Below are 23930 nucleotides of genomic sequence, written 5' to 3'. Positions count from 1 at the left end.
AAATCACCCCTCTGCCACGGGAATGTGGCTATTCAAGGGGGGCATTCATTCTTAACAGGAATTTATGACAAAAGCAGGGGAAATAAGAGACTTCAGAGTCTCTTTAAATAACATATCTATCATGAGACAAGTGGCGTAGCAATAGGGGGTGCAGAGGAGAGGTAGCGACCGCATCAGGGCCCTTGGGCTAGAGAGGCCCCGAGAAGCCCACACCTCAATCACAGTATTAGCTCTTTATTGGTCCTGTGCTGATAATATTCACTTCTATAGTTGATTTGAATAGTAGTGATCATTAACACACAGTTTCCCATCCCCTTCTTGCACCTCTGACACTGTGGTTGTCCTTGATTGGTTTTGGTATGTTGTATCAATTGTTATCTATAGCATACTTGGGGGGGGGGGCAATGCTAAACTTGCACTGGGGACCAAGGCTTCTTAGCTACGCCACTGCATGAGACAAAAATGAGAAGTTGCCAGCATTAAAAAAAGTTATACTCACCTTAACCATGTGAGTCCATATGCTGGCAGGCCCCTCGAAACACTGTCCTACACCCCTGACAACCATGGACGCCTTTCCAGAAATTGCAGCTGCACCCTCAGGTAGCAGAATGTGCAACATTAACCCTGATGTCACGTGTGCTGTAACCAGAAACTGAAGCATGATGAAAGATTGAAGAAATTATGGCTGTCAGCAGCATGATGTAGAGAATATGGGGAGATCAGCAGCGGAGGAGGGGTGTGGGTGGGAAGGGGGATCCAATCAAATCAGGAAAGAGATAAGCCATACCAGTTTATTAGGCTATGGTGCCAGTGGTGTAACTGAGGAGCTCAGGGCCCCAGTGTAAGTTTTTTACATGGGGCCCCAAGCACTCTATTGATATGAAGCCCCAAAACCTACCAAGGACAGCTGCAGTGTCACAAAAGTATAATAATAGTGGGAAACAGTTAGTTAAGAATTATCACTATTCAATGCACAGAGGTCTTCATTACCAGCATAGCACCAATGCAACGTTAATAGGATGTATGAAGGAGGGCCCTGATGGACCCCTCAAGTCCAGGGGCCTAGAGTAGTCGCAACCTCGGCATCTCCTATTGCTACGCCACTGTATGGTGCTTTCTTCAGGATTGTTTTGGCTATTACATAGCAAAAATAGTGCACTAGGTGAGTACTTAACCTTGGCACCAGTGTATATTTCTGGTGCCGGCTTTTCATCTGTGATGCAGACAAGATGCCAGACACTGACAACAAGGTGAGAAAAGGTTAGGGTCACCCATAGTTTAATGCTAGGGGATAAGGTAGGGAAATTAGTTTTAGCTGTTAGGCAACAATAAAGAGTTAACATGGGGGGTTTAGGTTAGTCAGGAAGAGGCTAACTTTCAGGAAGTAATGGAAGTATGTGTCAAGAAGATGCTCACATTAGGAGAGAGATCATGGTTATGTATTGGGGGGGATTAATGATAATGGAATTTTCTATTTTCAGAGAACGGCAAGAGAAATGTACCCCCCAAAATTCTCAGAAGTAGTGTTTCCCTTCTGCTGAATCTAACAGGTGCCAAAGATACGTGTACCGTATTATGGGATATTATGTAAGCCTTTGGGCAGGGTCCTCCTCCTTTTGTGTCCTACCTGATCTTGCACCTCCATTACTGTGAACCCATGCTATGCATCTGAGTGAACCTAACTTGCCTAATCTCCATGCTCCATCCAGTGACTGACTAAGCATTACCTGGTACTCATACTGTGCTGTGTGATCTGGTTTTCTTGTATTCCTGTATTGTTATAATGCTGTATGTCACCCCTAAATATTGTCTGTAACCTAAATTAATGTTCAGCGCTGCGTAATATGTTGGCGCTTTATAAATACAATAAATAAATAAATGGGATCTGTCAGCTTTGAGATTACCAAAGAGGAGGTGTATATATTTTTTTCACCTGACAGGTTTTCAGTTTTAAATGGAGATCCACTTAATTATGAGGAACAAAATATCTGGGCCTTGGGGAGGTGTGAAATTTTATGTTTTCCTTGATGTGTCGCAAGCTTCAAAACTTTTTAGTTACCTTATACTGCTACACATTTATAGAACACTTTTCCATCGCAATTTACAAACAAAAAAAACACCATTCACTGTCCCTTAAAGCTCCATCCACTTATCCAAAGTCTTATCCTTTTATTTATTCTTTTTTTTCTTAATAAACTAAAGAAACAGACAAGACAGTTATGTTTTGGATATCACTATATAGCTTAGGAGAAGCAGAAAAGTTTCGACCATCATAGAGGTGGAAGGCATTCTAGTGAACATCTGCATAATCTGGCATTAATCCCCACCCAGAGTATACATAGGGGAAGCAAGAGGCCAGAGACTGCTGATACCGAAGTGGTTAAAAACAAAATGTGTCACTTTATAACAAATTTGAGTCCCTAAAGTACTCTGAAGTCATCCCCTGTCTCTGCCTGCACCCTCTTCTGCCTTAAGCCAACATCAAGTTCAATATCCCCCCTATGCAATCACTGCCGTGTGACAGAAGCTGAATTATGGATCCAGATAACCAAGTCCTTTTGTGTTGAGAGACTAGCACAGAATGACTTGTTTATTTGGATCCAGGAGAATGTATAATACTCAGACATACAAGTTAGTTAATGGTAAATGAGGTATAATGGTGAGTAGGTAGCCCCAGTCACTTCCCGAAGTGTGGCCACATCCCATCTGGAGTGCACCGATTTTACTGATGTTCCCTTAGTCCTAACTGATTCAGTCTCCTATGTCATTAATTCTAGGTTGTTGATCTTATGGTACTCCTATAGTTGCGTACACATGTCATACCACCGCAAACGACGGGTCCGTCAGACCCTCCCGCTGGGTGGACGTTCAGCCGACAGTAGCACGTGTGTAGCAAACAACGGGTCCGTCAGACTCTCCCGCAGCGCGTACACAAGTGCTACTGTAGGCTGATCGTCCACCCAGCGGATGGGTCTGACGGACCCGTCGTGTATGGCGGTATGGCGTGTGTACGCACCTTACCAGTATTGGACCCCTATTGTGCACTGGCGTTTTATCACATTAAGTGATTAGCTAGATCAGAGATCAGATTGCTAAAGTTTGGATGTATATACATAAATATATATATATATATATATATATACATATATATATACTGTATATATATATATATATATATATATATATTTACACACACACACACATATATATATTTTTAAACTTCTTCCATTTATCTGAAAATAAAGTAAGCCCAATACTTTAATTGAAGACAGTAGCAAAAGACAATGTTTTCGTACTCTTTTAGATATTACATAGATAGTTAAAAAGTGATAATATATGAATAATAATTTTGAATGGCTAACTAAAAATAAAAAGTTGTATAAAGCCAGCTTTCAGAGAGCTAGTCCGATTCTTTGGACACTTTTCTTTTTATGTTGTTGCTTGCGGGTCCAGAGATCACAACTATCCAAAACTGTCTATCATCTTTTTACTGTGTGTGCATCCCTTTCTTTAAGTGTTTCGCACAAGTGTGCACCTCTCTTGGATGCTTTTTTAAATACCTAATGTTACTGAAAGCTTGCCAATTAACCTAATTAGTTACGAGAAAACCAGGTTTTTTTCTAGCAGTTCATAACTTTTTCAGTCTTTAGTTGCCTCTGTGTTAGTTTTTCTGAAATAGTGGCGTAGCTAAGGAGCTGTGGGCCCCGATGCAAATTTTACAATGGGGCCCCCCTAGCACTCTATATATAACAATTAATACGGCGCACCAAAACCTACCAATGGCAACTAAAGTGCCAGAGGTGCAAAAGGGGATGGGAAACAGTTTTTAATGATTACCACTATTTATAGTATCTGGAGAAGTGATTATTATGAGCACTGGACCAATAGAGAGCTAATACTGAAGTTGAGGGAGGGCCCTTCAGGGCCCCTTTGGCCCAAGGGCCCTGATGCGGTCGCTACCTCAGCACACCCTATTGCTATGCCCCTGCATGAAATTCAAAATAAGCATGTACTTTACATAAAATAATAACTTTTCCCAGTTTTAACATTTTGGTAAAGGTGTGTGTATAATTTGCAAATTATCAAATACATTTTGATTTACATTCTACACAGCATTCCAGCTTGGGGGGTTGTAATTTACTGCAGTATATACTTTTTCATTCACTAGGAATGCTTTGTCTAAATTATAACTTGAGCTACTTCCCATTCACTAAGACTATTTATTTTAACATGAAAATACCGGTACATTTTATTTTACAATATACAGAGAACGTTTGCTTGTATGCTTTACTTTCCACCTTTTCAGCAATCCAATAATCACTGGTGAGATTATCAACATTGTATTCCTAATTTTTCACAGCAATAATACACTGAATATATGTTAACAAAGAAAGGACATTCATAGTTGTCTCTTCATGTATGGAAATATACATTCAACATCATCTATATTCATGTCGCACTATTACAACCACTTTCCCAACACTCTAAACTTGCTTTATCCTGGACCTTGTAGATAATGGCCACTATGATGGTTCCACAACCATGGAACACTATATTTAATTGAAAATTACACACAAATTTAGAGACATATTTTTTTTTTACCATCATAATGCTATGTAAACCTTCAAATCCTTTAAATGCATAGGCATTAAAGAAGCATAGCATGTCAGAGGATATTTGACATCAAAAAGACAGCCCAAAATAATTCCCAATTCAACAATGTTTGTTTTAAAATTGTTGTTACTTACTTTCAGAGTTCAGAATAAAATTGCTACAGCATCTTTTGGAATAAATTCCACATTCTTTCTTCATCAAATGAATGTTGTAACTATTTAAATTATCATTTACTATATTATATTAATACAGATAAAGGCTAACTGCTCTGGGTTTTGCCTTTTTTGCCCCAAATGAGAATAACTTTCATTTTCAATACATATTTTTACCCATATAAGTATACCCATGGCAAGGAGATTTAAAGATGTTTTACAGGCTTGCCTCTAAAGTATAGCAGTCATCGGGGATCTAGAATTAAGATTGACAGAAGAAAATTACAGCAATTGGGAAAGAACATTAAGTCTGAATTTCTTATTTGGATTAAGTAAAATAAAGTTTTTGTAAAAGAAATGCCATTTTTTCAAGTTTTTTTTCACATTTGTATCAGAAGTAGTTCCCAGTACCTGCCTCCATCTGCTCCTCTTCATTAGAAAGTAAGGATATGCCTCTTGTCCTTAATATCAGATCAGATTGATGTAGTACGCACTGATGCCAAGAACTATGTGAGCTAGTACTGTTCAGACATAGACGTTCCTCATATTGTAAGGGGAATTCAATCCCAAGTCTAACACCTAGAAGGGTAGAGAGTGGGGTAGGTCTGGTGAGTGTCAGAGCCACCATACTGGATGAAACACAGAACATGTAAGAATACATGAATAAGATGGCACCCAAATTTGAGTTGCTGAGAGAATGTCTGAAGCAGCAGACATCCAAAGAAGTCCAAACAGAGGAAGTACCATAGCAAGAGAAGGGCTGTCATCAACAGATAGTGGAGGTGGCTTACATTACATAATCCTACCGGTCACTGGAAAAAACTTGGCCGAAAGACAGCACTGAGGCAATTATTATGACTGCACAAAAACAGGTACCATGCAGCAGATCCTTAGACTGGCATTTTTATTTGCCCATTGGGACTCGTGGTTCATGGAGTGGGCCAATAGGATATCAATGGTGAAATCCATAAGTGCCCTACCAGAACATTCAATATTTGTTTACATTTCTGCATCACACAGTTTCTCTATTGCTCTCCAACCTTAGTTACGGTAATCAGTTTATGACAGTGTAATTTCTGAAACTACAGGTAGTAAGAACTGTAAATAAATTATTGTAAGGTACATTTTGTATTTGCAAATCACTGTTAATATTTGTCAGCAAGATACTAAATAACATGAATGAGGCTAAAATAACAGCACAAGTAGTTTTACTTAAAGCGGAATATAACCCAGCATTTCAACTTTGCTCTAAAACAATATTTACAGCATATTATATGCAACAAGCATTTTTTTTACTAGACCAGCATTGGAAGGGTTACACAGGGCTTTAAAGTTTCGTGGAGAGAAATGCAGACGCATCCGAAGTTTAGATAGATACATTTAAAAAGTAAACACAATGTAACAAGTGGTGAATGTTACACACTCTCTGGCTGTCCTCCAGCTTCTGCACAGTCAGAGAGTGTGAGTCACATTCCTCACTTGTTACATTGTGTGTACTTAAATGTATCTATCTAAACTTCGGATGCGTCTGCATTTATCTCCATGGAACTTTAAAGCTCTGTGTGTAACCCTTCCAATGCTGGTCTAGTAAAAAAAAAAAAAAGAGGCTGGTTGCATATAATATGCTGTAAATAATGTTTTAGAGCAAAGTTGAAATGCTGGGTTATATTCCCCTTTAATCTAAGCTACTTTGAATGAAGTAAGCCTTATTAAAATTGAAATAAAGCCAATACTTTTTCCCACATTTTGGTAGAATATGGAAAGGTCAGAACTTCCTCCTTGGTTTTACTGTATGCATTTTAATTTGGATTTTTTTTTTACTTTCAGTGTGGAGACAAAAATTAACTAAATTGCAAAATATGACAGTTCGCCTCATAACAGGATTAATGATAGATCTAACAATAGGGATGCAGACTGCAATAAAAATCTGATATCATATGGTTTTAAAACATAACTCTTTTGTTAACTCTGTTAACTCTTTCAACTTCACTGTTTCAGACGACAAGATCAAATTATTTAAATTGCATTTTTAACCCCTTCCCAAAGGCCTAATGCCGATCTGTGTGGGTATGGTTGCAACCCCAGGACCGCCGAATGGCATGAAGAGCTGTGGGCAGAGATTTTCCCTGCTGAATGACGGAGCCGAGTTCCGACATCATCCTGCTAGCCTGTGGTCACGGCTAGCAGGCTGTTAGAAATGTTAAAAAATCTAGCGGTTGTACAGCGCTGTGATCTAGTGCAGCGCTGTACTGGGACAGCTCAGTCACTGAGTTGTCCCCAGGAGAGGCTCAAAAATGATCTAATGCCTATGAGAGATGATCATACATATTGGCTCTCAGGGGGGAAGGGAGGAAATAAAAAAAAAAAAAAAGGAATTTTTATAAAAAAAAATAAAATGAATATTTAAATTAATAATAAAAAAAAATACAGCTTGCAGCAGCGATCAGAGCCCACCAACATAAAACTCTGCCGGTGGGCAGTAAAGGGGGAGGGATTCATTTGGCTGCTGAGTTGTATGGCTGTGCAGTACACTGGTAAAGCTGCAGTGTGCTGAAAAAATAGTCTATTCACTAGGGGGGTGTAAGTCTGTGGTCCTGAACTGGTTAATCACTAAAGCCGTATTTATGGCAAAAAGGAAACTTGGGTAATCTGTTTACTAAGCTATCAGGTGTTCTATTTAGGTGTTCTATATATTTTCTATTATTAAAAAATAATCTTACCTGTACACTTCTGCTTTATAATTTAAATTGTAAATTACAGCTCTACATTCATAAAACACAGGGGCACATTCCCACTTCCAATTATTTAGATCTAATTCAATAAAACAATTGTAAAATATATATATATATTTGTAAAGTGACATTTCTGTTGGTATGCCTGCTGCGGGGGATACTAAACAGTTTCAGTACATCTGTGACCCTTTCAAAAGGCAAGTTTATACTGTTATTCAACTATATCAGTCAGCAGTGGAAGAGGGTAAGATATATTTAATGTGATTGCTTGTCTTCCAAAATGTATTTGTGTCATGAAGATTCACATGTAACAATGAAAGTTGTGTGGATGTCAGTGCAACTCAAGATTTATGTGTGAAGTCTAACAAAACTATTTAACCTCTTAAGATATCATTATTAGCAGGTGTGCTGTGTCAATGAACTAGACTTCTGACAGATTTTCATACTTAGAGACAGTCATTCTTTATTGCGTCAGACAAAACTCCACAGTCAGTACTGTGGTCCCATGAAGTTACTGTAGACTGTATCCACTATGCCGAATCACTAACTCACACATACAAACCATCACTAGCAGAGCCTTCCCTTGGCTGCTACTTGTCCCCCCGACTGCCCACTCCATAATACAAAGCAGGCTTCTTGGTTTGTAGCTGGGCAACGATGTAATTATGGTGCTTATTCATAAACCTGTCACCTGGAATGATTACCAACAATCAGGGCCGGATTTTCCATAAGGCACTGTAGGCGCATGCCTACAGGTGCTGATGATGGAGAGGTGGCTCACTCCTGTCCCTGAATGCCTGCTTCCCTATGCAGAGTCCCGAGCGGAGCATAAATGATAGGTTATTCTGGCTACCTAACACTAAGGGACACCTGTGGCTACCCACGTTGGGGAGGGGAAGCAGGAAAGAGATGACAGCTGGGCCAGCCAGCACACTTGTGGGTTCGAGGAGGGTTAAGTCTAGGTTTCCAAATCATCTGTACCCATAGGCTCCTGTGATGTAAATCCGGGCCTACCAACAATTATTCTAGGAGACAAATATTGAACCCACATACCATAAATAGTTATTTGGTGACCTATCACTCAGTTACTCTGTCCCTACGACCACGGAGGAGCTCAGATATTGTTTAGTACTGGAAGGCTCCTTGTTCCCGATAGAATTTAAAGCCAGTGTCACAAGAGCTATGACATGCTAGACGCAATTACCATGTTTTTAGCAATTTTCGGAAGCAAATTATCTAATATAGGGAATGATAGTGGTTAGGGGATTCAGCTTGAAACTTCACTCAATTATTAAATGTGTGACAAGGTATTATTCCTTAGAAAAAAAGTATGAGTAGCAGTCTAGCAGATAAACAGTGGAAAGAAACCAATTTGTATTAGCAGTTTATCGCTCATGTTTTATGCTCATACAATATTGACGTCAAGGACACCAGTAGAATCCATCTGGATGGAGGGGTTTTTGTTGCAATGGCAGCCCAATGGGTCCTGATGGCTAGAAACTATGCAGGCAGTCCAGATGCAACGGGAAGGCCTCTTAGTCCAATAAAACATCCCAATGAGAAGAAAAACATAGGTATTATACAGCAGCCACTGCCTAAGAATTCCAATGCTTGACTGCTAACAACCGGTTAATAAAAGCATCAGCTGTATGGTGTACTGGTAAGGCTGTTGTCTTTGATGTGGGATTTGAGCCATTTGACGAGGGTTCAAATCCTGGCTCTAGCCAGTATGTAAAACAGTAAGGAGTCTTTGGGCAAGGGTCCCTAATGATCCAGCTCTAAGGCTTTGAGTCCGCCAGGAGAAAAGCAACACATAAATGATGTGACTTGTCTTAATTGTTTTCCAAAATGATTATTGGTGATTTTTTTTAGGTAACAGTTTTAAGAACAATCTCTGTTCGGCACTTAGAGGGTTTATAGCTTGTTTACAGTCTACAACTGGGCAAATGTTTTTTGTGGATGGTGGGGGCAATGATCAAAGGATTCCATCACCCTCTTCATCTTCGTGGCATGCCTCCCTCCATGTACAAGCACAGCCGCAGTACTTATGTGCAAGCAGGTTAGAACAAAGCCACTAATGTACATTGAAAAATGCACGAGTGGGCTGAAACCAGCTATGGTGGGCAGAGAGGTGCAAAGGGGGGAGCCCATACTAACAGGTGGACCCCATACTACACAACAAAAGCCAAGTCAATTCGCATAATTTCCATCTCTGCAGCAGGCAAACTGAACACTCTTCCTGCCAGCCAACGTCTCCACCCCCTGCGGTGCCTCAGCAACTACACAACACAGGAGGCCAGACACAATCTATTGACCTGTCCCCAGATGCGCATGCTCTAACAATATGCCAATCAGATGTAAGCAGACTATTCAAAAGACAAAACACTAGGAAAGCAATGGGGCCAGACTCTATCTCTGCGAAATGTCTGAAACTCTGTGCCGATCAATTAGCTCCTGTATTCACAGACATATTCAAAGCATCTCTCGAACTCTCAATTGTTCCGGCCTGTTTTAAAAGCTCAACTATTGTACCAATCCCAAAAAATTCAAAACCTACATGTTTAAATGATTACAGGCCTGTTGCCCTGACATCATTGGTCATGAAAGCATTCGAAAAACTGTTAATGGCTTATCTGAAATCTATCACAGATCCCCTGCTGGACTCTCTGCAATTTGCCTACAGGCCTAATAGATCCGCAGATGATGCCGTGAACATGTGTATGCATTATGTACTACAGCATCTAGACACCCCAGGAACCTACACCAGGATTTTATTTATAGATTACAGCTCTGCATTTAATACCATAATGCCATATCTGCTACACAGCAAGCTCTCCCAGCTACACATACCTGAATCCATCTGCAAATGGATAACCGATTTCCTAACCGATAGGAGACAGCGTGTTAGACTTGGTAAACACACATCAAGCTCTCTCAAGATCTGATCAGTACTGGTGCACCCCAGGGCTGTGTGCTTTCCCCACTGCTCTACTCACTTTACACCAATAACTGCATCTCCACAGATCCATCTGTTAAGGTTCTGAAGTTTGCAGATGACACAACAGTAGTTGGTCTCATACAAAACGGAGATGAATCTGCATACAGGCATGTGGTGGGACAGCTTTCCTCCTGGTGCAGCAGCAACAACTTGGAACTAAACGCTCTCAAAACCATGGAGATGACAATAGACTTTAGGAGATCTCCCCCCCAGCACCTGCCCTTAACCATAAATGGATCCACAATAACCCAGGTAGAGTCATTCAAGTTTCTTGGGTCCACGATCTCACACAACCTAAAATGGGATAACAATGCGGCCACTATTGTCAACAAAGCGCAACAGAGGATGTGCCATCTACGGCAGCTGAAAAAGTTTGGCCTACCTCAAAATCTAATGGTGCAGTTCTACACTGCAATCATTGAAACCACCATAACATCTTCTATGACTGTATGGTTCGGCTCCTGCTCAGCATTAAAAAAGGGGAGGCTGCAGCGCATCATCCGAACAGCGGAAAGGATAATTGGCTGTAGTTTACCTTCCCTCCAGGATCTTTACGCTAGCAGGTGCAGAAAAAGAGCAACCAAAATTGCCACTGACCCCTCTCACCCAGCTCACTCCATCTTCCAGCACATGCCTTCAGGAGTAAGATTCCGGTCAATCGCTACCAAAACCTCCAGACACAGGAACAGCTTTTTTCCTCAAGCGGTAGCCATACTTAATGCTGAACCACGTTAGAGCTGCTAGGACTTGATAGTAATCAGCACAGAACTGTAAATGAACAATTCTCACATTGCTTACTGCCACTATACTTATAATGTCCTTGACTTGTAATATACACACTGTCTGCCCTTGTATTGTTTTTGTTTGTGTTTGTTAAGCAACTGCCAAGACAAATTCCTTGTAGGTGCAAACTTACTTGGCGAAATAAAATTGATTCTGATTCTGATTGATTCTGATTCTGATTCTGATGTGTGTCAATTTTCTGGTCAGTTCACAGATGCTTAAGATTATCGCCACAGAATAGCTAGGTCTACTCTGGTATAAACCCTAGCACTAGCCTGGGTATTAATATGTGTGTGAAGTGCTCGAATTATGCAGTGTGATGGCAGTGTTCATTCCATCACCCTAAATCAGCCTTTATCAACATTTTCACCCTGGAAGATTCCTTCAAATCATGTTTTATCTAAGGGCATTCCTGTATAAAAGTTTACATGCCCTCCTTTACAGTGTTCCCTACTATGTGGCCCATGTTATAGTGCTTCCTATTACAGGTCCCATTCTATAAAGAACTCATTATACTACCCTCAGTAAAGAACAGCTATAGGGATGACTGGACACCTGTAATGTTTTATTGTAGCTTTTATGTTTTGTATCACAGGTGTTCAGTCATCCCCTAGCTGTTTTAGAATCTAATAAAAGTTACATTTTAGAGATCGGATGGGGTAAGCTCTAACCTGTTGCTAATAGATTTATCCTATAGCCCTAGATTACAGACATTGAAAGTGTTCAGGGCCCTCATACCAGAGCCTACCTCACACAGTGCTTTTTATTACTGTGTGTACTGCGTTTTTCATTGTACTGACCTCCATGATAGCACTCCTCATTACAGCACCACCTATTATAGTGTGCCTTATTATACTTCACACACAGACATATTAGTGCCGCTCACCATCATGTCCCCAATTATGGTGCTTGTTATTTGACTGTCCCTCATTGAAGTGCTCTCATGTAGTTACTTGGTTCATTTCTCTTTGTCCTCTTCATCCACTGTAAACCCATCCTCAGTTCTGGGTACCTGCTTATTTGTTCATCATCACAGCATGATGGTCTTGCATCACATGATCATTCTTCCAGTGGCGAACAAGAAGGTAGGCTGGAACTTGTACAGGTAAGAGAATGGCTTCAATTCACTAAGGAAAAGCCAGAGCATTCTGCAGCGTGTGGGAGACGAGACTGGGATGTGGGGGATTTACTCACCAGGTGACCACCTGCACCCTGGTGCGTTTCATCAGCCCACACTTCTGTATTCAGAGCCACTCTGCAGAAAGTTCTCGCTTTTTGCAAGAGCGTTTTCGTTCATCCCTAACATTCACTAAGACCTATTTGGTAAAAAAATAATAGGTCAGTCAGTATTTATTTTATTTTCCGAATTCACTTATATTTTCCCCATGCAGGAAAAGATCAGTAATTTCTGCATGCTAATTCACTAAGATTTTTACATCATGCAGTATTTAATTCAGTTTTTTAACAACTTCCCTACTAAGGGGTTTTCCCATTCTGAACCAGAACAATTTTCACCTTTCAGCGCTCCTTCCAGTAATTCGCCAATAACTTTATCCCTACTTATCACAACAAAACGTTCTATATTTTGTTTTTTTCGGCACCTATTAGGCTTTCTTTAGGTGGTACATTTTGCTAAGAATTATTTTATTCTAATGCATTTAATGCATTTTAATGGGAAAATTAAGAAAACAAATGGAAATTCATTATTTCTTAGTTTTCAGTCATTATAGTTTTAAAATAATATATGCTATCGTGATTAAAACCCATATATTTTATTTGCCCATCTGTCCCGATTATTGCAATGTTTACAATATTTCCCTAGTACAATTTATGGTGCCAATATTTTATTTGGAAATAAAGGTGCATTTTTTTCAGTATTGCATCCATCACTGTTTACAAGCTAATATTTTTAAAATTTAACAGTAATATACTCTCTTGACATACATATTAAAGTTATTTTTCTGCGCGTACTATTAGTACACAAACAGGAAGTAATGTGTGGACGTGTAACTTACTTTGTTACAATGACTCCAGGCAGCTCATTGATGCCGATGATCATTGATACTGGCGATCACTGATACCGGGAACTGTGTTCCCATTCACTGATCTCCGAGTTAATGGGCAGCAACGAGTAACCACACGAGAGCGAGCGGTGGCTATTCGAAACAATGGACGCATATCTACACCCCTGTGCAGGAACTGAAGTCCTGCGGGGCATAGATATACTGCCGTGAATGGCATTAGTAGTTAAAGTGACACTGAAGCAAAAAAGAAAAATATGATATACTGAATTGCATGTGTAGTATGGATAATTACTAAATGTTAGTAGCAAAGAAAATAGTCTCATTTTTATTTTCAGTTGTATAGTTTTTTATAACATTACATAATTCTCTAATATTTGAAATTTACACATTACACTCAGCATTCTAAATGATTTCACAGAGCAGGCTAGTGAAGGCTAGCAGGCTAGTCTCTAGCTGCCTGCATCTCCAGGCAGTGGCGTAGCTAAAGAACTGTGGGCCCCGATGCAAGTTTTACATTGGAGCCCCGAAGCACTCTATACATAGCAATTGATACGGCACACCAAAACTATTTGATGACTATTTGATAATGAGTACCATTATTCAAAGTATCTATAGAAGTGGTTATTATGAGCACCGGACCAATAAAGAGCTAATACTGAAGTTTAGGGAGGACCCTTTGGGGCCCCTTTGACCCAAGGGCCCCGATGCGGTTGCAACCTCTGCACCCCCTATTGCTACGCCCCTGTCTCCAGGCATGTGTTTCTCTGCTGGCTGGTATACTACCGGTCAGAATGGAGTAGAGAGTAGTTCGGTGTTTCATTCCTAGGTTTAATCTAAGCTGATTTTCATGCCTTACAAAACTTTATTGGGCCCTGCCACTATACACTCTATGTTTATTTTCTGATGACCCACCCTGCAGTACATCGGTACCAATAGGGTCAGTAGTTAGATAGGGTGGCTCCTCCCACTGACTGGCTTATTTGCCTTTCCATCTTACCAAATGGTTGATTGTTAGTTACTGACAGCTCCAGGCTTGAGATACATACTGAACATTTCACTTGTTTTTTTGGCCTCAATTCACTAAGCTTATCTCCTGTCTTTAATAACGTTTCTAGAGTGATCACCATGGTGATGAGGCACAGGGGTGAGCCTGGGGTGCCTGGCACCTGGGTGCAAGATTTTCTCTGGCGCCTATGGGGGTGGTTAAATTAACCACGCCCAACCACATAACCATACCCATGTCCATAATTATTATGTGGGCAGCATTCACCAGAAAATAATTGCTGTGTGGGGAGCAATCACCAGAAAATAATCATTATGTGGGGAGCAATCACCAGAAAATAATCGTTATGTGGGGAGCGATCACCAGAAAATAATTGTTATGTGGGGAGCATTCACCAGAAAATCATTATGCAGGGAGCATTCACCAGAAAATAATCACAATGTGGGCAGCATTCACCAGAAAATAATTGCTATGTGGGGAGCAATCACCAGAAAATAATCGCTATGTGGGGAGCATTCACAAGAAAATAATCACAATGTGGGGAGCAATCACCAGAAAATAATCGCTATGTGGGGAGCATTCACCAGAAATAAATCACAATGTGGGGAGCAATCACCAGAAAATAATCGCTATGTGGGGAGCATTCACCAGAAAATAATTACAATGTGGGGAGCATTCACCAGAAAATAATCGCAATGTGGGGAGCATTCACCAGAAAATAATCGCAATGTGGGGCGCATTCACCAGAAAATATTCGCAATGTGGGGAGCATTCACCAGAAAATAATCGCTATGTGGGGAGCATTCACCAGAAAATATTCGCAATGTGGGGAGCATTCACCAGAAAATAATCGTTATGTGCACAGCATTCACCAGAAAATAAATGCTATGCGGGGAGCATTCACCAGAAAATAATCGCTAGGTGCGCAGCATTCACCAGAAAATAATCGTTATGTGGGCAGCATTCACCAGAAAAAAATCGTTATATGGGGAGCTATCACCAGAAAACAATCGTTATGTGCGCAGCAATCACCAGAAAATAATCGCAATGTGGGGGCAATCACCAGAAAATAATCGTTATGTGGGGAGCATTCACCAGAAAATAATCGCTAGGTGCGCAGCATTCACTAGAAAATAATCGTTATATGGGGAGCATTCACCAGAAAATAATCGCAATGTGGGGAGCATTCACCAGAAAATAATCGCAATGTGGGAAGCATTCACCAGAAAATAATCGTTATATGGGGAGCTATCACCAGAAAATAATCGTTATATGCGCAGCAATCACCAGAAAATAATCGCAATGTGGGGGCAATCACCAGAAAATAATAGTTATGTGGGGAGCTATCACCAGAAAAGAATCGTTATGTGGGGAGCAGTGCTGTGAAAAAAAAATTCACTCACCTGGCCAGTCTCTGACGTGCAGCTCCCCGACGATCCTCCAGCGACGATCTCCCGCGCTGACAAGGCAAAGTGCAGGGCTACGGCAAGATGGCGCCCGAAGCCCTGTACTGGAGACACAAATAGTCTCCAGAGCAGGGCTGCGGCAGCCATCTTGCCGTAGCCCTGCTCTGCCTCCGGGAGGCGGTCCCCAAAGCAGGGAGATGAACCGGGCGGCCAGCAGCGGGGAAGAGAGGCAGAAGTAGGGGACCTAGGTGAGGGAGGGGGGGGGATCTGTCCCCCCTCCCCGCCACTGTCCCCACCGCTCCTTCTAGCGCTGCTCTTCCTCCACCATGGGGGGTGGTGGCAACACCCCCTTGGGTGTAAGTCACCCGGGGCGCAACACCCCCTGCGCCCAATGGACGCGGCTAGAGGGGGGGAGGGAGGGAGCGGCGGCCAGAGGGGGTGAGCGGCGGCCGGGCGGCGCCTGATAGAGAGAGGCGCCTGGGTGCAATGCACCCGCAGCACCCGCCCAGGCACGGCCCTGATGACGCATGTCGTATTCAGGAAACATTTTACCTCAGGCAAACCTAAAGTTAACTCTTCTGTCTTTAAGTTAACTCTTCAATCCTTAAAATAACTCCAGAGTTAAAGACAGGCTGTTTATTAACTGCATGTGAAAATAACTACAGAGGAGGTAAATTAACTACAGAGGAGGTAACTTAAAGTGGAATATAACCCTGCATTTCAACTTTGCTCTAAAACATTATTTACAGCATATTATATGCAACCAGCATTTTTTTTTTTACCAGACCAGCATTGGAAGGGTTACACACAGAGCTTTAAAGTTCCGTGGAGAGAAATGCAGACGCATCCGAAGTTTAGATAGACACATTTAAGTAAACACAATGTAACAAGTGAGGAATGTGACTCACTCTCTCTGTGTACGGGACCACCTGCACAGTCAGAGAGTGAGTCACATTCCACACTTGTTACATTGTGTTTACTTAAATGTATCTATCTAAACTTCAGATGCGTCTGCATTTCTCTCCACGGAACTTTAAAGCTCTGTGTGTAACCCTTCCAATGCTGGTCTAGTAAAAAAAAAAATGCTGGTTGCATATAATATGCTGTAAATAATGTTTTAGAGCAAAGTTGAAATGCAGGGTTATATTCCGCTTTAAGGAATGAAGAGATAAGATAACTTTCTTACTGTGTGGTGGTACGTTTTCTCTTGCCTTATTATCTCCAGCATGATCTTAGTGAATTGAGGTCATTGTCTGCTCTAATGTTTGTGAATTTACATTATGGAGGTATTTACCTCACAAGTTAAAAAAAAAATCAGTTATTTACTGCATTACCACATGTGAATTGAAGCCCTTGTGTGACAAAGTAACCAGCTGAGGCAACACCCTCTCCTAAGTTCTCTCACACTAGGGGCAAATATCTAGGGAACCTCTTTAGGAAGGATACTCAAGGAACTCTGCTTGTGAAAGCCTGACCTAAAGAGATACAATAGTGGTGTGTCTAAAACTAAGCACAAGAAGTATAAACTGCTGTTACAGAATTTGTAGAGGAATTATTATGGAATTTGTCTCTAACATGGTGGACATTTAATTAAAACATGTTAAAGTGAACTTTTTGGTTAGTTTTGAATAACAATGTATTTGCATCAAAACAAACACTATATTTAGCATTAAATAGGTGTTTCATTTGCATTCGAATGGCATTTGTCACAACAACCTATTGAACTGAGTAATCAATGAAATCCTGCAATTGCAGGATAATAGTGCATGCTACATTTACTGTAGGAAAACGTCATACACAGTTTACGACAAAAATGCAGGTTTACCTTGGTTCATAAGATGACTTTAAAAACCAAAACTTTGCAGTTAAAGTGGAACTTTAACCTAAATGTTTTTATGGAGAAACACAATTCAAAGAGGGGCTAGTATGATGCCTATGCCGATTAGTTAGTTGGTGGAGCAGGAAACTCTCTCAGATAATACAATTTTTGAAATTTTATACAGACTCATTTCCCTGTAAATATATTTTTTTAATATATTTTTTTATACATATACTTTATACTGCCCTCCTTCACTTGCGTATATGAAGGACAGGAGACAGTGTTTATATCTATCCAGGATTTTTGGTCTGGTTTGGATATATAGTGATTTTACTCTGGACTCAGGATTTTAGTTCTTAGGCAAATCCTATCCAGTTGTTACTAGATTTATTTAGAGATAGTTCTTTGATAATGTTATGTTGTTTTTGGTTTTTGTTTTTTAAAATTAAAGAGGAACTGTCCCGAAAATCTTAAAATTTAAAACACAAACAAATAAGAAGTACATTTCTCCCAGAGTAAAATGAGCCATAAATTACTTTTCTGCTATGTTGCAGTCACTTACAGTAGGTAGTAGAAATCTGACATTACCGACAGGTTTTGCACTAGTCCATCTCTTCATGGGGGATTTTCAGCATGGCCTTTATTCTTTATAAAGATATTCCCTGAAAAAGATTTATACAAAGATGCTGGCCAGCCTCCCTGCTCACTGCACACTTTTTTGGCAGTTGGACGGAGCAACTGCCATTCACTAAGTGCTTTTAAAAATAAAGAAAACCTGGTAGGCCAGCCTGACCTTGCTGGAGGGCAGGTTTCAAATCTAAGGGTACCAAATTACCTACTGTAGGATGATCTCCATCCGGCCCGATTAGGGTTAAGGACGGATGATAGATGTCCTCTATAATAGCTCTCCCCTGTGTACCTCTTGTTATGTCCCATCACTACGGTTTTGGGCAACTCTCGCAGTAATATTATTAGAACCAATGTTCAGTCTCTGTGATTTTTCTTAATCCTCCCCCCTCCAAAGGGTTTGTGAATGAGAAATGGCGATGTAAAATCCTCTTTGCTTTTATGTGTGCATTTGACTCAAAATGTGCTTTGTATCTCCTAGTACTGTTGTAACTGTATCCATTGTTTATGCACCTCTAAGTTGTACTACTGTTTGTTCCTCTTTAAAACATTCTTTCAATAAAAAAGATTGAAATAAAAATAAAGAAAACCATGAGAACCCCCCTATGAGAACAGATGGGCTAGTCCAAAATCTGTCGGTAATGTCAGATTTCTACTACTTACTGTAATTGACAGCAACACAGGAAAAAAGTCATTTATGGCTCATTTTACTCTGGGAGAAATGTACTTCTTATTTGTATGTGTTTTAAATTTTAAGATTTTCGCGACAGTTCCTCCATAAGTAAATAAAAAAAACACTTTCTCTTTTCTCTGTTGGGGACCTTCTATGGCCCCCTGGAACGGGATGATTTTTCTTTCGCACCGAACATGCTTAGTATCCCCTTTTTAAAACAGAGACTCCTTTTTGGGTATTGAATTTTGAAATGCAATGGATCAGCTGTATGAGGGTATTAACTCTAAACTGTTCCATTTAAATGAATTAATATATATTTTTATAGGGGTGCATGTGGGGCGAACATCTGTCCCAGCGGCAGGCGCGTAGCTAGGGAGGGGTCGGGGTAGGTCAAGTGCCCCCGGACGCCGGGTCCCTAAGGGCGCTCAGCTGAGCTGCTTTGTTTTTTTTTTTTTTTTTTTTCTGGGGAGGGGAGCAGCGCAGAGAAGAGGGAGAGCTGTGAGCAACGGTAGGAAAGGGGGGCCATCTCCCCCCTCCTTCCCTCACCTTAGGGTGCTCTCCCTCCCTCGCTGTCCCCTCCATTAATGTCCAGGTGTCTGGCGCAGCGGGCGGAACTCACCTCCATCTTGCTCCAGCGCCGGAAGATCGGGTGCCGCAGCCGCTGCTCTGGTCTGGACCAGACCAGAGTAGCGGCAAATCCATCCGGTACTGCGAAGAGACGGAGGTAAGTTCGGCCCGCTGCGCCAGACACCCAGACATTAATGGAGGGGGCAGCGAGGGAGGGAGAGCAGCTCTCCCTCTTTTCTGCGGTGCTCCCCTCTTGCTGGGGAGGTGGACACCTGGCTACCTACTCTGGCACATATACCCCTGCCTACATATACTGGGCATATATACCCCTGCCTACATATACTGGGCATATATACCCCTGCCTACATATACTGGGCATATATACCCCTGGCTACATATACTGGGCACATATTATACCCCTGCCTACATATACTGGGCATATATACCCCTGCCTACATATACTGGGCATATATACCCCTGGCTACATATACTGGGCATACATACCCCTGGCTACATAGACTGGGCACATATTATACCCCTGGCTACATATACACCCCTGGCTACATATTAGTGTTGGGCGAACATCTAGATGTTCGGGTTCGGGCCGAACAGGCCGAACATGGCCGCGATGTTCGGGTGTTCGACCCGAACTCCGAACATAATGGAAGTCAATGGGGACCCGAACTTTTGTGGTTTGTAAAGCCTCCTTACATGCCACATACCCCAAATTTACAGGGTATGTGCACCTTGGGAGTGGGTACAAGAGGAAAAAAAAATTAGCAAAAAGAGCTTATAGTTTTTGAGAAAATCGATTTTAAAGTTTCAAAGGGAAAACTGTCTTTTAAATGCGGGAAATGTCTGTTTTCTTTGCACAGGTAACATGTTTTTTGTCGGCATGCAGTCATAAATGTAATACATATAAGAGGTTCCAGGAAAAGGGACCGGTAACGCTAACCCAGCAGCAGCACACGTGATGGAACAGGAGGAGGGTGGCGCAGGAGGAGAAGAAGGCCACGCTTTGTGAGACACAACAACCCCGGCCTTGCATGAGGGCAAGAAGCGTGCGGATAGCAGGCTTTGTACCGCCATGCAGTCATAAATGTAATAAAGATAAGTGGTTCAATAAACAGGGACCACGCGGCAACGCTAACCCAGCAGCAGCAGACGTGATGGAACAGGAGGAGGCGCAGGAGGAGAAGGCCACGCTTTGTGAGACACAACAACCCAGGCCTTGCATGAGGGCAAGAAGCGTGCGGATAGCATGCTTTGTACCGCCATGCAGTCATAAATGTAATAAAGATAAGTGGTTCAATAAACAGGGACCACGCGGCAACGCTAACCCAGCAGCAGCACACGTGATGGAACAGGAGGAGGGTGGCGCAGGAGGAGAAGAAGGCCACGCTTTGTGAGACACAACAACCCCGGCCTTGCATGAGGGCAAGAAGCGTGCGGATAGCAGGCTTTGTACCGCCATGCAGTCATAAATGTAATAAAGATAAGTGGTTCAATAAACAGGGACCACGCGGCAACGCTAACCCAGCAGCAGCAGACGTGATGGAACAGGAGGAGGCGCAGGAGGAGAAGGCCACGCTTTGTGAGACACAACAACCCAGGCCTTGCATGAGGGCAAGAAGCGTGCGGATAGCATGCTTTGTACCGCCATGCAGTCATAAATGTAATAAAGATAAGTGGTTCAATAAACAGGGACCACGCGGCAACGCTAACCCAGCAGCAGCACACGTGATGGAACAGGAGCAGGCGCAGGAGGAGAAGGCCACGCTTTGTGAGACACAACAACCCAGGCCTTGCATGTGGACAAAAAGCGTGCGGATATAGCAGCAATGCTTTTTGCCGCCATGCAGTCATAAATGTAATACAGATGAGAGGTTCAATAAACAGGGCCCGGAAACGCAACACCATCCCAGATGTTCATTGGTCATGTTACTTGGTTGGGGTCCTGGAGTGTTGCGTAGTCATTTCCAATCCAGGATTGATTCATTTTAATTTGAGTCAGACGGTCTGCATTTTCTGTAGAGAGGCGGATACGCCGATCTGTGACGATGCCTCCGGCAGCACTGAAACAGCGTTCCGACATAACGCTGGCTGCCGGGCAAGCCAGCACCTCTATTGCGTACATTGCCAGTTCGTGCCAGGTGTCTAGCTTCGATACCCAATAGTTGAAGGGTGCAGATGGATGGTTCGACACAGCTACGTCATCTGACATGTAGTCCTTGACCATCTTCTCCAGGCGATCGGTGTTGGAGGTGGATCTGCACGCTTGCTGTTCAGTGGGCTGCGGCTGCATGGGTGTCAGAAAATTTTCCCACTCCAAGGACACTGCCGATACCATTCCCTTTTGGGTACTAGCTGCGGCTTGCGTTGTTTGCTGCCCTCCTGGTCGTCCTGGGTTTGCGGAAGTCAGTCTGTCTGCGTACAACTGGCTAGAGGAGGGGGAGGATGTCAATCTCCTCTCTAAAGTCTCCACAAGGGCCTGCTGGTATTCTTCCATTTTGACCTGTCTGACTCTTTCTTCAAGCAGTTTTGGAACATTGTGTTTGTACCGTGGATCCAGAAGGGTATAAACCCAGTAATTGGTGTTGTCCAGAATGCGCACAATGCGTGGGTCACGTTCAATGCAGTCTAGCATGAATTGAGCCATGTGTGCCAGAGTCCTACCAGAATCCTCATCATCCTCTTGTGAGCGTTGTGATAGTTGTTGTGATGCATCATAGTCGTCACCTTCCTCCTGGTCTGCTTCTGCTGACCATTCGCGTTGAATTGTGGAAGTCCAACGTGCACCGCTCTGGCCCTCGTCAGTGGTGGCATGAAATTCCTGCTCCAACTCCAGCTGTTCCTCCTCCTCTTCTTCGTCATAGCTGCTGGGGCCAGCGTTCCCTGAGGCGGATGGCCTGATGTTGGTACCATCACGCTGATCGTTTTCTCCTTCAGATTCCCCCAGTTGCATCATGACAGCTGTTTCCTTGATTTTTAACATCGACCTCTTCAGTAAACACAGCAGTGGTATGGTAATGCTGACTGAAGAGTTGTCACTGCTCACAAGCAACGTGGATTGCTCAAAATTTTGGAGGACTTGGCAGAGGTCCAACATGTTGGCCCAATCGGATCCACAGAAGCTTGGCAGCTGGCCGGATGCGCCTCGGTACTGCGCCGTCATGTACTGGACCACTGCACTCTTCTGCTCGCAAAAGCGGGCTAGCATGTGCAGCGTAGAATTCCAGCGCGTAGGGACATCACACAGCAAGCGATGGTGGGGGAGATTGAAGCGCTCCTGCATCTTGGCGAGTGCCCCCGAAGCAGTACTGGAATTTCTACAATGTTTGGACACTCGACGCACCTTCAACAGCAGATCGGGCACGCCTGGGTATGTCCTCAGGAACCGCTGAACTACTAGGTTCATCACGTGCGCCAGGCAAGGGATGTGTGTCAGCTTAGCCAACCTTAAAGCGCGAATGAGATTACTCCCATTATCACACACAACCATGCCCGGTTTCAGGTCCAGCGGTGCCAGCCACAAATCCGTCTGTTCCTTTATTCCCCTCCAAATTTCCTCCCCTGTGTGCTGCTTATCCCCAAGGCAGATTAGCTTCAGCAACGCTTGCTGACGCATGCCAACAGCTGTGCTGCACTGCTTCCACGATCCTACTGCTGCTGGGTTAGCGTTTCCGGATGAGGTACAGCTTTGAGATGCGTTGGAGGAGAAGGAGTCAGAGAGGTAGGTGCTGCTGTTGTTATCCAGTGGGAGGGACGGCGGTGCAGCTGTTTGTGGCGTGGGCAACACCCGTGCCGTAGCAGGTGAGGAATCGCTGCCAGGCTCCACAAGGTTCACCCAGTGCGCGGTAAGGGAGATGTATCGACCCTGGCCGAACGCACTCGTCCAGGTGTCAGTGGTGAGGTGAACCTTGCAGGCAACGGCATTCTTCAAGCTTCGGGTTATTTTGCTGACCACGTGCTCATGCAACTCAGGCACTGCAGAGCGTGCAAAGTGGTAGCGGCTGGGAACCACGTAACGTGGGATGGCCACTGACATCATGCCCTTGAAGCTGTTTGTCTCCACCAATCGATATGGCAGCATTTCGCAGGCCAGAAGCTTGGCTATGCTGGCTGTTACTGCCACGGCCCGGGGGTCATTTGCTGGCAATTTCCTCTTGCGCTCAAACATCTCCGACACAGACAACTGAACCGTAGCGCTGCACACGGAAGGGCTGTTGGTTGTTGTGTTTGATGAACACTGGGAGACCTCAAGAGCACTACTCCGGAAAGTGACAGTGTCAGCGTCGTCTGATGTTTGTGAATGTTGTGAACCACGCAATGGCTGGGCTACTGCTGCTGCTGAGGCGGGTCTGGTGAACCCAAGGGAGGCAGTGTTGTTTCTGGTACCCTGTCCTGACGCGTTTGCCCAAAGAGTGGGATGTTTGGATAGCATGTGACGGCTCATGCTGGTGGTGGAGAGGTTGTTAATATTTTTCCCCCTGCTCAGGCGGGTCTTGCACACCTTGCAAATCGCCATGGTA

General features: G+C 43.0%; 1 long non-coding RNA gene across 1 annotated transcript in view; it reads right to left on the bottom strand.

The window, feature by feature from the left end:
• The window catches only part of LOC137517585 (uncharacterized), an 87519-nt gene extending 69289 nt beyond the window's left edge, over window positions 1-18230 (bottom strand). The window contains exons 1-2 of the long non-coding RNA XR_011020578.1: window positions 18094-18230; window positions 5178-5345 (exon numbers count right to left, since the gene is read on the bottom strand). This is a non-coding gene — a long non-coding RNA (uncharacterized lncRNA). The remainder of the gene's footprint in view (window positions 1-5177; window positions 5346-18093) is intronic.
• Between the last annotated feature and the right edge of the window lie 5700 nt (window positions 18231-23930).

The sequence above is a fragment of the Hyperolius riggenbachi genome, chromosome 5 (assembly GCF_040937935.1).
Source record: "Hyperolius riggenbachi isolate aHypRig1 chromosome 5, aHypRig1.pri, whole genome shotgun sequence".
In the NCBI taxonomy this organism is placed as follows: domain Eukaryota; kingdom Metazoa; phylum Chordata; class Amphibia; order Anura; family Hyperoliidae; genus Hyperolius; species Hyperolius riggenbachi.
Note: the sequence above shows the minus strand (reverse complement) of the source record. Positions and strands in the feature narration are given on the sequence as shown.